At 50.1% G+C, this 16,500-nt stretch overlaps 2 non-coding genes across 2 annotated transcripts; both read right to left on the reverse strand.

Annotated features, from left to right (window-relative positions):
• Window positions 1-2,151: 2,151 nt before the first annotated feature.
• Window positions 2,152-2,233, reverse strand: Trnas-gcu. The gene has a single exon. It is a non-coding gene; the product is annotated as a tRNA-Ser (tRNA).
• A 13,792-nt stretch (window positions 2,234-16,025) lies between these two features.
• On the reverse strand, window positions 16,026-16,107 carry Trnas-gcu. Its single transcript has one exon. It is a non-coding gene; the product is annotated as a tRNA-Ser (tRNA).
• Window positions 16,108-16,500: the final 393 nt, after the last annotated feature.

Here is a 16,500-nt window from a genome sequence, read left to right on the forward strand (position 1 = left end):
AGAGTTGGAAGGAAGCGGAGCAGCTCCGCTGGCAGAGGTATGGGGCAGCGAAGCAGGAAGTTGTCGCGGCTCCACTTGTTGTGACATCGAAGTCGGTTCGGAAGACGGCGCCAACAGGCCCGACCGACGACCCGACTCGAGAGAAGCTGCGTCGGAGGCCGGAGGGGCGCCAGCAGCCGCCACCGGAGCCGCTACATCAGGAGGGCAGGGAGCAGCTACAGTACACAGTGGCTCGGAGGATGCCGGTCGCTCGGACTGGGGCATCTCAGGGAGATCCTCATCCGTACTATTTCCATCGTGTGGGCGACGCCTCTTATTATTCAAAAGTGGCACACCCACCTGAGGGACAGACGGAACAACATCAGATTTAGCACGCAAAGGAGGAAATTCTGTGTCAGGGGTGCGCAAAACCTGTGGCGGGGCGCTACTACCACTGGACTGTGCTACACCAAGAGCAGAACCATCTGCAACGAGGTCAGCGACCGTTAACTTGCGACGCTGTTCGAGAGAATTTTTTAAAACAAAAACTCTCCGCGGACAGTCGGTACGCACGTGACCACATTCATTGCACAAAAAACAGGTGCCAACCTGACCACTATATGTTACATGGACACGATATCCACCGATCTGCAGGTGAGATGGAATATTCTGCTTAACGTGCATTTCGACTGAACGAATACCACTGTAACATTGCAGGCGATGTTGGCTTGACCAGCGTTCAAGGCGAATGCTCTTTACATCACCATACTTCTGTAGACCCTCCTTAAGATAGACATTATCCACCTCCGGTGGAAGGTTGTAAACACGAACACTGGTGTACGTAATGGAAGCATTGGAAAGCAGCACGGTACTTACAGAATCATCCCGATGCCGAAAGAGAACTTGATGACCGTATTTAGAAAGAATTTTATCAACCTGAAGTGGGTCCATAAACTTAACAAAGAAAACATACAGTTCGGTATCAAAATAAGCAGTGTGCACCTGATCCGAATGAACACCAAAGGTATCTACCAACCAATCATGAATCTCAAGAGAACTAGGTTGCACATGGCGGGTTGACTTGTCAAAAGCAAAACTAACTGTAGCCAGACGAGGAATAACCTGGGACGACATGTTCAAAATATGCGGTCGAAACCGCTACACAAAAAACACTGAAATAAGGACAGAAAGTAACACAAGGTACGAAACAACGACGGAGAAACACTCACAGAAGTTGCAACACAACACATAAACAAAAACGATAGTCCACTATACGTAACGCTACGGCGGAGCGGAAGACTAGGCACGTCCACACTGCACGGCGTCTAAAGCGGAACTGCGCCACTCGGCCACCTCGTCTGCTGGTACAACAGCTGTGTCTTGGGCTAGTGCTTGCGGAAAGAAGACATTTGTCGATTCGAAAACGCATTCAAAACATCGTACTGGGCCGGTGTTAACGTCTAATGCCAAGCTGCAGTGCAGCCGACCAAGCTCCCACTCGCGAATCGTTTAATGACAGCATCCGTCCACGTCGATATCCGATCGGGGCAAAATCATCGGCCCACTTATTTACTGCAGGAATAAGCATTGTATCGACATGCAGTGTCGTCTAATGCAAAGGAGAAAGGTGCTGTGCATTCTTTTGCACGACTTACTGCAACGAAACGTACAGCTCGATACGCTACACTGATATTGCTTGCAAGGTTTTGACATTCCCCCTAGCCCAAGATTGTCCTGCTGTTTGCGATGGAGCTTGGTGTTTGGTCGGCCACTAGCGACGGATGCCTGCAAAGTCAAGTCTCTCCAGTAGGCCCTGCCAAATCGCTTCTGTAGATGGCGGCCTCACTTGAAACAACAGGTGGATCATTATAGGCTCGACACGTTAAAATGACTGCGACAGGTATGCACTTAAATATAAATAAGAGCTCGTCGTTCGCAAATACCAACATACTCTTAGCTGCAGCCGAAATTTGATAGGTTTGTAGATCTCGAAATGATGTTTAATTCGAAGGGCATACGCTATGGAATGTTGTGCGCTTTCATCTGGTAGGCAGTTTTGTCTCGTATTTCATACACACGCTATCTGCCACGTACACGCGTCGTTGTTACTACTGAGTGGCGTTTCGCACGGAGAAGGAGTGACCGCAAACGCGTGCTTGACGTAAAATTCTTCGACGAGGATGGGATTCGAACCCACGCGTGCAGAGCACATTGGATTAGCAGTCCAAGGCCTTAACCACTCGGCCACCTCGTCTGCTGGTACAACAGCTGTGTCTTGGGCGAGTGCTTGCGGAAAGAAGACATTTGTCGATTCGAAAACGCATTCAAAACATCGTACTGGGCCGGTGTTAACGTCTAATGCCAAGCTGCAGTGCAGCCGACCAAGCTCCCACTCGCGAATCGTTTAATGGCAGCATCCGTCCACGTCGATATCCGATCGGGGCAAAATCATCGGCCCACTTATTTACTGCAGGAATAAGCATTGTATCGACATGCAGTGTCGTCTAATGCAAATGAGAAAGGTGCTGTGCATTCTTTTGCACGACTTACTGCAACGAAACGTACAGCTCGATACGCTACACTGATATTGCTTGCAAGGTTTTGACGTTCCCCCTAGCCCAAGATTGTCCTGCTGTTTGCGATGGAGCTTGGTGTTTGGTCGGCCACTAGCGACGCCGCCCTGCCAAATCGCTTCTGTAGATGGCGGCCTCACTTGAAAGTTGTGCTACAGATGGATCATTATAGGCTCGATACGTTAAAATGACTGCGACAGGTATGCACTTAAATATAAATAAGAGCTCGTCGTTCGCAAATACCAACATACTCTTAGCTGCAGCCGAAATTTGATTGGTTTGTAGATCTCGAAATGATGTTTAATTCGAAGGGCATACGCTGTGGAATGTTGTGCGCTTTCATCTGGTAGGCAGTTTTGTCTCGTATTTCATACACACGCTATCTGCCACGTACACGCGTCGTTGTTACTACTGAGTGGCGTTTCGCACGGAGAAGGAGTGACCGCAAACGCGTGCTTCACGTAAAATTCTTCGACGAGGATGGGATTCGAACCCACGCGTGCAGAGCACATTGGATTAGCAGTCCAACGCCTTAACCACTTTTTTTTTTTTTAATTTGTATTGAACAAACTAAAAGTACATATATATTCACTATGCAAAAGTTCTTCAAGGTACCATTTAAAAATATACAAATGACTGTTAGTAAAAAAAAAAATTAAATACAACAAAATATAACATATTCCGTCTTCTTCCTAAAAAAAAAAAAAAATTTGTGTTTGTTTTTGGTCGATGCATGAGAACGTGGATAAGGGTGTTGCATCATGTGACAGGCAGGCATGGTACACCCCAACTTTGAGGGGGGTCATGGAAGACGCTACGGAGATAACCGGCAAAAGTTTGTCGGTAAGATGGTTTTCGGGTGAGGGTGCTATGCGCGGTCACAACTTTGTACCAGAAGTCAAGGACTGTATGCGGACCACTCCGAAAGAGATATTCTAAAGCCTGTCCTCGAAACCAGATTAGGGTATGGTGCTTAGCAAGAGGGTAGTGAAATGTCTGGCGCAACAACAGGAAATCCGGGGTTACCGTCGTTGGCGGGGCACGGAGGTAAAAGCCCACGATTCGTTGGATGAGGAGCCATACGTTTTTGTTTCAGGGGGCACGTAAGACGGTGCTCGTCGGTGTCTTCGAGCTGACAGTCAGGGCAGAGTGGGGAGGTGGCCAGTCCTATGCGATAAAGTCGACTATTAGTCGGGAATTTTCCATAGACTAAAACATACCAGAGTGCAGACACAGACGACGGTAAAAAGGGTGCATGCACACACCCCCAAACCGTGCGCCAGTGAATGTCAGGATGCTGTAGCACCATGGGGTCGCAAGGGTTGGACAGCATAAACAAACGATAATAATCTTTTGTACGGGGAGGACGGGTGACTGGAAGATCGGCCCGAACGTAGCTGAGTTCTATGAAACAATTCGCGACGTAGTACAATAATGGAGAAATAGGTGCCACATTGATCGGTGGATCGAGAGAAGCTGGTCGGAGGATATCTAAGAGACTGCGTGTTAAGGACGGGACCGGCCCCTGCCAGTGCCGCAACAGAGTGTGGACAAAGAGTGCAGAAGAGCGTGCCCGCACGTTGACGAGTCCGAGGCCACCTTTTGCAGGAGGCAGTGTTAGAGTGTTGTAGCGGACTTTGAAAAGTGCCCCTGCTGACACGAAATATCCAAAGGCTGATTGGATGCGGCGGCCAAGGAGTAACGGCATTGGGAGGATCTGGGCGACGTGTACCAGTTTAGGGGCGACATAGATGTTGACATAGGACACACGTTGGAGTTGGTTTAAGTTACGGTGCACTTGACCGCGAACATGGTGCCGAATCGACTGCAAAAGCCGCCGGTAAGCCAGGGCCACTGTGCGGTGTGTGGAGCTCGTAAATTCGATACCCAAGTAACGAAGGGTGGCACGAACTGGGAGTGGGGTCGGCACCATAGCCGGGAGGCCGCGCCCAATGTGCATCATAGTCGATTTACTGACATTAAGAATGCTACCAGAAAGACGTCCATACTGGTGGATCCATTGGATGGCGTCATTGAGTTCCGTGGAGGAGCAGGTGAGAAAGAGGAGATCGTCCGCATAAGCCCTACAGTGAAAGGTGTGGTCACGCAAAGTGAGGCCCTGCAGTCTAGAGGTAAGTCCAGTGATGAGGGGCTCAAGTGCAATGGCATATAGTAAAGTAGACATAGGGCATCCTTGACGCACAGAGCGGCGTATAGGAATCGGTCCTACAAGCCTGCCATTGACTTGTACCATCGAGACCGCGGGAAGGAGTAACCGGCGAATGGCATCGACAAAAAGCAAAGGGAACCCCATACGTGTCGCCACCATGAGGAGGAATGGGTGTCGAACGCGATCAAAGGCACTCGTGAAATCGACGGATACCAGTGCAGCACGAAGGCGACAAACCGACGCCAGTGCAATGAGGTCACGGCATTCTCCTAGGGCTGTTTGTAAGGTGGCCCCACAACCACGTGCAGTCTGCTCAGGTGAAAGGACCGTAGGTAAGACGGAGCGTATGCGCGCTGCTAAGAGGCGTGCATAGATTTTATAGTCTGCATTCAGTAGTGTAAGGGGGCGATATGCAGAGACATGAGACCATCCCTTCGGTTTAGGCACAGGTAGAAGAATGCCAGTGACGAATTCAGGTGGAATTGGGAAGGACGGAGTAAAGAGTTCCTGAATCATTTCCGTCCAGCGAGGAAGCATTAACGTGGTGAACGCCCGGTAAAATTCCACTGGGAGACCATCTGGTCCGGGTGATTTGTTCTTGGCCTCTTTGTTGATCGCATCTACCACCTCTTCTGCGGTGATTGCAGACATCATGGACGTTGACTCCGCTACGGTGAGAGTCCGATCAGGGGAAGGACGGAGATCATCAGGAATGGGCGTCGCCATCGGTTCATCATCATAAAATTGGCGATAATGTTCAGCAAAGGCGGACACGACCGCCGCCTGTGTTGTGTGGTGAACACCATCGGAGGTCGTGATGTTGGGGACGAAAAGCCGACGTCGACGACTATGGTCGGATGCGGCATGGATTGTGGATGGGGTTTCGTCGTGGAGGAGGTCTTGTCGTCGGGAACGCACCACGACACCATGCAGTCGTGCACGTTGAAGAGAGAGGAGAGTAGCTTTAGTACGTTGTCGTTCCCTGTGGGTGTCAGGTGATGGAGGGAGCGCATCGAGCTCACGGAGGACGGCGTAGTGAAAATTTGTGGTGTCTCGATGCCATGCTGCTGCTTCCTTGCCACATTGTATGAAGGCCTTTCTGATCGCAGGTTTGGCACATTTGAGCCACCAATGGAACGTGGATGTGTACTGCGCAAGGCGTCTTTCGCAAGACGCCCATGTAGTGGCAATACAGTGTCGGCAGTGTGGATCATTAAGGAGGGAGGTATTAAGCTTCCAGTAACCTCTGCTGCGCCACACTGACTGAGGTGGCAGAGCCAGAGAGCAAATGACGGCGCAATGGTCCGAAAATGCAAGGGGCCATCGTTCAGCTTGGGCGACTTCATTGCCGAGGTGAGCAGAGACATAAAACCGGCCCAGTCTGCTCGCAGAATGTGCTGTATAATGGGTAAAACCGGGGGTATTGCCATGAATTTTCTCCCAAACGTCCACTAGATGAAAATCTTCGATTGAGGTGAGCAGCGCCGGGCATGGCGAATAACCAGGTACTTGGTCCTGCGGATGGAGGACACAGTTGAAATCGCCTCCCATGACAAGGCGATCATAGCGTCCAGAAAACAGGGGCGCCACGTCATGTCCGAAGAAAGTGGACCGCTGCCGACGGTTCGTGGAGCCAGACGGAGCGTAGATATTGATGACGCGCGTGTCGAAGATGGTAACAGCCATGCCTCTTCCACAGGGAAGGATTGTCGTGTCCGTGAGTGGGATTCCTTCGCGTATGTAGAAAGCCACTCCACGCCCTGATTGATCACATGTGGACGTGTATGAGTCGTAGCCGTAGACTGGTGGTAGTGTGGCAACGCGTACTTCCTGAAGAAGGGCGACGTCGACGTCAGAGGCCCGAAGCATGTCACATAGGAGTTGCAGCTTGGGTGCAGTGCCGATCATGTTGATGTTCAGTGTGGCAAACCGGTATGTTTGTTTCAGTGATGGTGGACGCGCATCTACCATCACCAAGGGAAGTAAGAGGAGGGCACCGACAGGAAGTCCCGTACCATCAGCTGCAATGCCTCGCTTTTGATGTTAACAGGTAGCCTCGTCCGGCGGAGGTAACTCATCCGGAGGAGGGGGCGTACCTTCCTCAATGTCGTCGGCCCATGCTCCTGTGCCGTGGGTCTGTCCAATGTCCATGGGAATTGCGTCGTGGTGAGAGAGATCTGGAGTTGTCGGCGGGGAGACAGGCGTCTCAACCGGCGCACCGATTGTTACATTGTGCGTGGCGACCTCCATAGTGGTCCCGTCCTGCGAAACGTCTTGTTCATCGTGAAAGTTGTCCGCCGACCTCTGGGTGGAAATGTCGGCTGCTTGGGTGTCGTCTTCGTCGTCGCGGGTGGCAACGCTCTGAGAGCCCGTGGGTGAACGGCGACGCCGTTTGCGCCTACGTGGCGAGCGTTGTTTGCGCACGTGTTCCTCAGTGTCGGACGACGGCAAGGAGGAGCGTCGACCTGGTTCGAAGGCGTCGGTGGGTACAATGAAATTGTCAAACAGGTGTTGTGAAGATGTACTGGTCTCCTCAGCATCCGGTGCGGGAGCCTGTTCGGCGGCAAGGTTGTCAGGTGGGACGTCTGTACCGTCCGTTGGTGACTGGGACGGTGGGACGTGCCGATCGGAAGGACCGGGCGACGGACTGGACGAAACTGTAGACGTGGCAAGAGCCGCTGCGTAAGTGACCGGTAGGGCGGTCATCGTGGGTGTGACGGACGCTTCCGACAACGGGAGCTGCGCGACACGTCGTTGAATGCATTCAGACCGTAGGTGACCTTCTTTCCCGCAACCGGAACAGGTCCGAGGTTGGCCGTCGTACATTATAATGGCACGGCAGCCTCCGATACGTAGATAGGAAGGCACGTGTTTCTGCAACTCGATGCGGACCTGTCTAACACCGTTTAAAACTGGATAGGTCTGAAATTGGACCCATCGTTCGGCAACATGTTCCAGAACGTTGCCATAGGGACGGAGCGCCTCGATGACGACGTCTGCAGGTAGTTCGAACGGCAGTTCGAAGATCCTTATCGTCCGTGTGCCGAGACCTGCGTGATCGACGGTAACGGGTCCGACGTTGCCGTCGGAATGACAGAAGCGCAGTCCACGTTTTGCCTCTTGAAGCACCTTGTCGCACGCCGCATCGTTGATCATTTTGACGTAGACGGTACTGCTAACTATGGATAAGTGGATACCAATTAGATCCGTTGGTGGTATTTTAACTTCATCGCGTATAAACCGTTCTACCTCCAGGGCCTTGGGTCGGGCGAAGTCGGAACAAAAGTTGAAACGTAATGTCTTCTTCCGATAGTTGTGCGCCATGGTGGTCTAGAAGGAAAACGGCACTTACAGCGGCCGAAGTAAACACAAACACACCGTGCGCGCCTCGCCCGCAGCGCTCTGGCGCGTGACCGCCTCGCAGCACTGCCGGCGGCAGACTGAACCACTCGGCCACCTCGTCTGCTGGTACAACAGCTGTGTCTTGGGCGAGTGCTTGCGGAAAGAAGACATTTGTCGATTCGAAAACGCATTCAAAACATCGTACTGGGCCGGTGTTAACGTCTAATGCCAAGCTGCAGTGCAGCCGACCAAGCTCCCACTCGCGAATCGTTTAATGACAGCATCCGTCCACGTCGATATCCGATCGGGGCAAAAACACCGGCCCACCTATTTACTGCAGGAATAAGCATTGTATCGACATGCAGTGTCGTCTAATGCAAATGAGAAAGGTGCTGTGCATTCTTTTCCAAGACTTACTGCAACGAAACGTACAGCTCGATACGCTACACTGATATTGCTTGCAAGGTTTTGACGTTCCCCCTAGCCCAAGATTGTCCTGCTGTTTGCGATGGAGCTTGGTGTTTGGTCGGCCACTAGCGACGGATGGCTGCAAAGTCAAGTCTCGACAGTTGTGCTACAGATGGATTATTATAGGCTCGATACGTTAAAATGACTGCGACAGGTATGCACTTAAATATAAATTAGAGCTCGTAGTTCGCAAATACCAACATACTCTTAGCTGCAGCCGAAATTTGATTGGTTTGTAGATCTCGAAATGATGTTTAATTCGAAGGGCATACGCTATGGAATGTTGTGCGCTTTCATCTGGTGGGCAGTTTTGTCTCGTATTTCATACACACGCTATTTGTCACGTACACGCGTCGTTGTTACTACTGAGTGGCGTTTCGCACGGAGAAGGAGTGACCGCAAACGCGTGCTTCACGTAAAATTCATCGACGAGGATGGGATTTTTATTTTTTTTTTATTTTTTTTGAAAGCTGACGCTTGGAATTCGCCCTTATCAAAAGGACAGGCGCTATAAACGGCTGCGAGAGGTGAGGTGTAGCGAGGTACCAAAACGACAGGCAAACTGCGACATTTTCTGCTCCTTCTTCTTGAACAAAAAAATAAAAAGAAAAGGGACGCAGTCGGTAGGACTTTTTTTTATTTTTTTTTTTATTTTTTTGTTTTTTTTTTTTCTTTAAATGGATGCAACTAGAGCAACAGGCAGGCAGAGGCAAAGAGGGCAGGGGTCGAATGTCCCGAGGCCTGGCCACAATGTCTCCCCCTGACCCGTCACTCAGTCGCCTCCTGAGTTAGCGTAGGTTTTTTTTTTTTTTTTTTTTATTTGGCGACTGAAGTTGATGTATTTTAAATTTTTACTTTGAAATTGCTGTAAATATTTGTTTTTTTTGTTTTTGACTTATTATTTGCCGACTGGCGTGGTAAAGAGTAGGGAACTTAACATGGTAGCACATTGGCTGGGTAAAGAGGAAAGAAATAATGTGAAGCCATAAAGGAAATGAAATCATCGCCCCAAAACTATAGAAAGGCAGCGTTTCCTGCTGGAAGAGAACGACAAGGAGTGCAGCGGGAAAAGAAAAAGAAAACACGAAGAACTTAGAAGCCCGCAACACTGCCGGGACATGAAAGTAAGTAACGAACCTGAGAGAAAAATGAGCAAATTCTATTTTCCCCATAACGGAAGAAAAAAAAAATTGAATTGGCACATAATTTGGCAACTACAAACAAAACACCTCTCTTGGAAAGGAATGTGAAAGGAGCGGAAGATTTTGAATGCCCTGTCTTCACGTAAAGAAGCGAGCAAATTGGCAACATAGAATTTTAAAGCAAGCGATCCCCGTAAGAAAGAAGAAGCGAAATACATATTGAAAGAAAGGAAGACTAAGCTCTCGAAAGGGAGTAAAAAGCACACTCGAAAGAAAATGAAAGTGCGGTCCAATCGCAAAGAAAGGAAAGGAAAGTTATGAAAACAATCAAAGGAAAGGAAGAAAGAAAATAATGCCGTATTCCATTATTTGTCATTTCAATGTGTTTCTAGGTTCTTCTTCAGTGTTCTGTTTCTGAGTTCTTTCGTAACGTCAACACGCTATTACATCTGTTCACATCGCAGGACCATGATCGACGTCGTCATTAAGGTTGGAAAACAGTCGGTGCCAGATTGAAGACTTTCCGAAATTGCTGTTCAATGGGGATTTGCAGAAAGCGTTGAAAGCATTTCTGATATGAGGCTGTCCTCCGGAGCGTTTCATGGCGCTCCCACAGATAAAACAAGTAGTCGACTGGATCAGTTATATTTTTGGCAAATATAGCGTAGGTGGTATGCCCTAAAATCCACACTGTAGCATTTCGCTTAGATTGCGGAAAGGGTTTAATGTCGGGGATGACAGCCGTTAGCGGGGAAAAAGACCGCTGGTCAGTCCTGTTAATGAGTGCGAGCATGTCGCAGGAAATAGCCCACACTGATCGTGTGGTTCTGCAAAGAAACCGATGCTTAAGTGTACCCCGTTCGTCACAGTACTCGCACTTAGAGGACGGAATTAGGTGAATAGTCGCCAGTCGGTCGTTGGTGGTCACAGTGCGAGTGATGACCGTATACCACGTGCTTCGCACTTCCGCCGGTAACAAGTTGTTGCTGACGTTTTGCCAAACAAGAACCCAGTTGTTGTGGGGACATTGACGGACTAAGTTATTCGGTGGTGACAAACCAATCATCTCACGATACAAGGAGGTGGCAGACCGCGTCCTGCGGTCTCGAGCTAGTGAAACATGATAACTGCGGGACAAGAAAAAATCTCTGAATACAGCAAGCTTGTAAGGTATCCGCGAGACATTGATCGGTGCACTGTCAGAGAGGGGCTCATGGGCGCGGAAGAGGGCAGCCGTCGTACTGTGGGGGCTGTTCTCGACAATGGTGGCAATTCTGTTGACAAGCAGGGCAGAACATTTCTTTCTGACATCTACGAGACCTAGTCCTCCGCGAGACGGAGGCTGGGTACATGTGGCAAGTTTCACCTTGAAAATATGGCCACGCCACAGCAGCCAGTGTGCAGCTTGGCTGATCGTGCGTGCCAACGGAGGTGGGACGTTAAGCACTTGGGCCACATACCACGCTTTAGCCAGAATGTGAACATTGATCAACTCGACACGCTGTAGAAGATGTAATTGCCAGGTGGCGTGACGAACCATGAGACCCCTGACAGTCGTCGAAATACGGCGCCAGTTGTGAGCGGCCATCTTTATGGGGCAAGCAAAGAAGTGAATGCCGAGCAACATGTGGGAGGCAACTATGGTGTACCATGAGTCGGCAGCATAGTTGCGACAGGCACCTATTGGGAGTAGCACTGTCTTATGCGGGTTCAGTTCCGCACCTGTAGCCTGGGCAAAAAGACTGAACACAGGTTTAACTAAAGGGATGTCCTTTTCTTCTCGTATAAAAACGCCGACGTCGTCGGCGTACGCAACGCACGACGCCCGTACACCCTCTACATCGATCCCACCGACAGTGCGCCCAATTCGGCGGAGGAGAGGGTCAAGAGCGATAACAAAGAGGGACATAGAGAGGGGACACCCTTGCCGCACAGACCGTGCAATCCTAAAGGGAGCCGAAAGGGTGCCATTGATCAGAATGCGAGAAGACGCTCTCGTTAGGACATTTTCAAGAGCGGAGACAAAGTTCATATGAAAGCCGATGTGACCTAACAAGGCAAAGAGGTAATCGTAGTTAATCCTATCAAAAGCCTTCCTAAAGTCAATCGAGAGAATCGCCCCTGGAGTCCGTGTGGCAGCAGTGTGAGCCACGACGTCCCTATACGTGCTCACGGCGGCAAGGATACCCCTCCCTGTCACAGCGCACATCTGGAAGGGGCTAATGATTTTTCGCATCACATTGTGCAGCCTGGTTGCGACGCATTTGCTGAAAAGCTTGTAGTCACTGTTCAACAGCGTGATCGGGCGAAAGTTTTCAACTTTGTCAGCCCCAGCGGTCTTAGGGAGAAGAATGACTATACCCTCTAGGAACTCTGCCGGACACGGAAGGCCACTCAACAATTCATTGGCGACCTTTGTGAGGATAGGTTCTAAGAGATCCCAGAACTCGAGGTAGAATTCTAAAGGAATTCCGTCAGGGCCTGGGGACTTGTTTCGAGCAGACGAACTGAGTGCATCGCTCATGTCCTCCGTCGTGATGGCGGAAAGGAGGGTGTCATTGTCCTCACGTGTAAGCAAGTTCCGCATGTCACCCATGAGGACATGTGCGGCCGCCCTGTCATGGTCGCTACGTTCGAACGCGGCACTAAAATGGGCAAAAATGTGCGCACGAATGTCCGTCTCAGTGGTGAGTCGCTCCCCAGTCTCCAGTCTGAGACACCGAATAAATTTAGTAGCACCCCGTCTCCGCTCTCTTTCTATATGGTGAATAGTCGGTGACTCATCAAACGTCCCTACACAGCGGCTTCTAAGTAAGGAGCCCTGAAAATCTTGGGCTTGCAATTTAAAAATTTGAGCCTTCACAGCCTTTAACTGAAGCATAAATTGCTCATCAACAACATCTGGGAGAGAGACGGCATCTTTTAAAATCTGATAATAAAAGTCAGTGGTTCTATGTTTCCACAGCACAGCTTCGGCGCTAAAACACTTTAAAGCAGCACGGATGGACGGTTTGGCCAGATGAACCCACCAATTGACAACCGAGGCATAGTTAGCCAGCTTTTCGCCGCAGGAAGAGAGCGTATCGTGAATCTGCCGACGCAACGAGGGGGCACGGACATGGGTCACGTTAAACTTCCACACCCGAGATCGACGTAACTGGTGGAGTTGCGGCGCGCGAAGGTCACAGAAGAAGGCGCAGTGATCGGAAAAACAGACAGGGGCAACGTCAGCACTGATTAGGTGATCTGCTATGCAGGTCGACACATAGAACCTATCAAGTCTACTAGCCCCATTTCGGTAGAAATACGTAAAAACTTGCTGTTGAGGATAGAGAACACGCCACACATCTGCTAACTGGAAGCTTGCAATCAGACGATCAAGGTCAACGCACTTATGAGCCGTAGGAAACTGATCACTGTCCGCGACCACGCAATTAAAATCGCCCCCCAACACGACGGGCAGCGTCGGGCTACCAATCAAGGTGGGTACATCTTCAATGAAAAACCGCGCTCTCGCCCTCTTGAAACTAGTGCCAGACGGAGCGTAAATGTTAACTAGTTGCAGGCCGCCAATAACGCACGAGATCCCCCTGCCGGGCGGTATTCGTTGGACGCGCGTGGGCTCTTCTGCAGACTTATATAAAATAGCGGTACCACACCGAGCTTCCGGGTCGACATTATAAATGGCGGAATACCCCGTTAAAACATCAAGGCACACAACGCTCTTTTCCTGCAGAAAAATAAAATCAAACCGACAATGTTGGATAAAATTTGCCAAGACTTGCAATTTCTGAGGAGCCGCAATACAGTTGATATTTAACGTGGCTATTTTAACCATGTGGCTACAGGACGCATGGGTGTAGGGCACACAGATAAATTTTTTGAAAGGGAGTCACCGGCAAGGTGCAGGCGCACCGGAGACGGAAAGCAGGGTATAGTGGCAGTTACATGTCTTCATCGTCCGCCCAGGAGAGCGGCGTAGGGTTGGTCGTGTCTCCGTCCGACAGACTGCCGCCGGGAGTGTCACCCGACGCGGTTTTCCTTGACGCGCGAGTCTGCGAATTGCGCTGTTTACGAGATTCCGTGTCAGTACTAATCTTTTTCGAAGGGGGCGAAATTTCCCGGCCGCCGGTACCCTTTCCTAGCATACCCTTAAGTTTCCGACTTTGTTCTCGCACACGTTTTTCTCGTTGCGTGGCAAAGTCAGTATCCTGCAACTTGGTCTTTACGTTCCGTACGGAGGCAACAGCGTGCTGTTCTACATCCATAACCAAGGTCTCTGCGTGAGGCGGAGAAAGGTGCAAGGTGTTCGCTGGAGCAGTAATGTTACTAGGGGATGGGTTGGAGTCCGCGACCTTGTCAGGAGTGGCAGTAAGTGCACAATCCCCAGCAGGGATGTCCGACACAACAGGCACTGAAGTAGCAACAGCACATGGGGAGGACGGTTGACACTGTAGAACCGTTGAGGCAGGCGCGGTGTCGCAAACGGCGACAGTAATAGCACCTGATTCCGGAATGTTCTGAACACGTTCATTAACAAGTGAAGTCACGGAAGTCGTCTCCTGCAACGGAGCAGAACGGTTGGTCGGACGACATTCAGTGCTAATGTCAGGGACATTGTCAACAACAGGCGTATGTGGAACAACAGGTACACTAGGAAGAATAGACATACCCGCTACAACCGGTTCACGAACTAACGAGTCAGCCGGTGGCGGAGAACCTCTAAGAAGGGCACCTGCGTAACTACCTGAGTTTTCTAGGGGCAACTGCACAGGGCGCCGACGGGGACAAGAATTCCGCACATGTTCAGTAGAATGACAGAGAGAACACGTGGGAGGTTGGCCGGTGTAGGAGATAAAAGCCCTATGGCCGCCTATGATAACGAAGGACGGAATGTGATTCTTTAAGTCCATCCGCACAGTACGGACGCCGTTATCACATTGATAAACATACGCGGACGACCAATAGTCTTTAGTGACAGCAAAAATAGTCCCATATAAACTTAATGCACGGCGAATTTCATCCAAGGGCACTTCAAAAGGCAGATGGAAAACCTTCACATTTCGTACACCATAACCGGCATGTAGAACCTGCACGTCACTAATAGTCCCATCAGCATGTTTAAACTCCCGAACCCCGCCATTGACGGCCACCAAACGCTCACATAGTTCACTATCAAGGAGTTTCAAGAACACGGAATTAACAATAAAATCTAAATGAACACCGTCAAGCAAAGCTGGGTCTATTTGCAATTCCGATCGGATCCAATGATGTATTTCAAAAGCCGTGGGACGCGGAAATTCGCGATCAACAACAACTGAATAGTATTGGACCGGCTGTACGACACCATTTTCCACAATAAATCCTTGAAAAACTTACAAAAAGAGAAGAAACACGCTGAGTATAGACACCAGGCCGCTGCAAACCACGACGACCAACGATGTAAACACAGCTGCTGGCGGAGCTCGCGACGGGCACGTCCGCTCGCCGCAACCACTCGGCCACCTCGTCTGCTGGTACAACAGCTGTGTCTTGGGCTAGTGCTTGCGGAAAGAAGACATTTGTCGATTCGAAAACGCATTCAAAACATCGTTCTGGGCCGGTGTTAACGTCTAATGCCAAGCTGCAGTGCAGCCGACCAAGCTCCCACTCGCGAATCGTTTAATGCCAGCATCCGTCCACGTCGATATCCGATCGGGGCAAAATCACCGGCCCACCTATTTACTGCAGGAATAAGCATTGTATCGACATGCAGTGTCGTCTAATGCAAATGAGAAAGGTGCTGTGCATTCTTTTCCAAGACTTACTGCAACGAAACGTACAGCTCGATACGCTACACTGATATTGCTTTCAAGGTTTTGACGTTCCCCCTAGCCCAAGATTGTCCTGCTGTTTGCGATGGAGCTTGGTGTTTGGTCGGCCACTAGCGACGGATGGCTGCAAAGTCAAGTCTCTCCAGTAGGCCCTGCCAAATCGCTTCTGTAGATGGCGGCCTCACTTGAAACAAACTGTCGGAAGGCGACAGTTGTGCTACAGATGGATTATTATAGGCTCGATACGTTAAAATGACTGCGACAGGTATGCACTTAAATATAAATTAGAGCTCGTAGTTCGCAAATTACCAACATACTCTTAGCTGCAGCCGAAATTTGATTGGTTTGTAGATCTCGAAATGATGTTTAATTCGAAGGGCATACGCTATGGAATGTTGTGCGCTTTCATCTGGTGGGCAGTTTTGTCTCGTATTTCATACACACGCTATCTGCCACGTACACGCGTCGTTGTTACTACTGAGTGGCGTTTCGCACGGAGAAGGAGTGACCGCAAACGCGTGCTTCACGTAAAATTCATCGACGAGGATGGGATTCGAACCCACGCGTGCACAGCACATTGGATTAGCAGTTCAACGCCTTAACCACTCGGCCACCTCGTCTGCTGGTACAACAGCTGTGTCTTGGGCTAGTGCTTGCGGAAAGAAGACATTTGTCGATTAGAAAACGCATTCAAAACATCGTTCTGGGCCGGTGTTAACGTCTAATGCCAAGCTGCAGTGCAGCCGACCAAGCTCCCACTTGCGAATCGTTAGTGACAGCATCCGTCCACGTCGATATCCGATCGGGGCAAAATCACCGGCCCACCTATTTACTGCAGGAATAAGCATTGTATCGACATGCAGTGTCGTCTAATGCAAATGAGAAAGGTGCTGTGCATTCTTTTCCAAGACTTACTGCAACGAAACGTACAGCTCGATACGCTACACTGATATTGCTTGCAAGGTTTTGACGTTCCCCCTAGCCCAAGATTGTCCTGCTGTTTGCGATGGAGC

Source organism: Schistocerca piceifrons, unplaced genomic scaffold (genome assembly GCF_021461385.2).
Source record: "Schistocerca piceifrons isolate TAMUIC-IGC-003096 unplaced genomic scaffold, iqSchPice1.1 HiC_scaffold_2315, whole genome shotgun sequence".
NCBI classification, from domain to species: Eukaryota; Metazoa; Arthropoda; class Insecta; order Orthoptera; family Acrididae; genus Schistocerca; species Schistocerca piceifrons.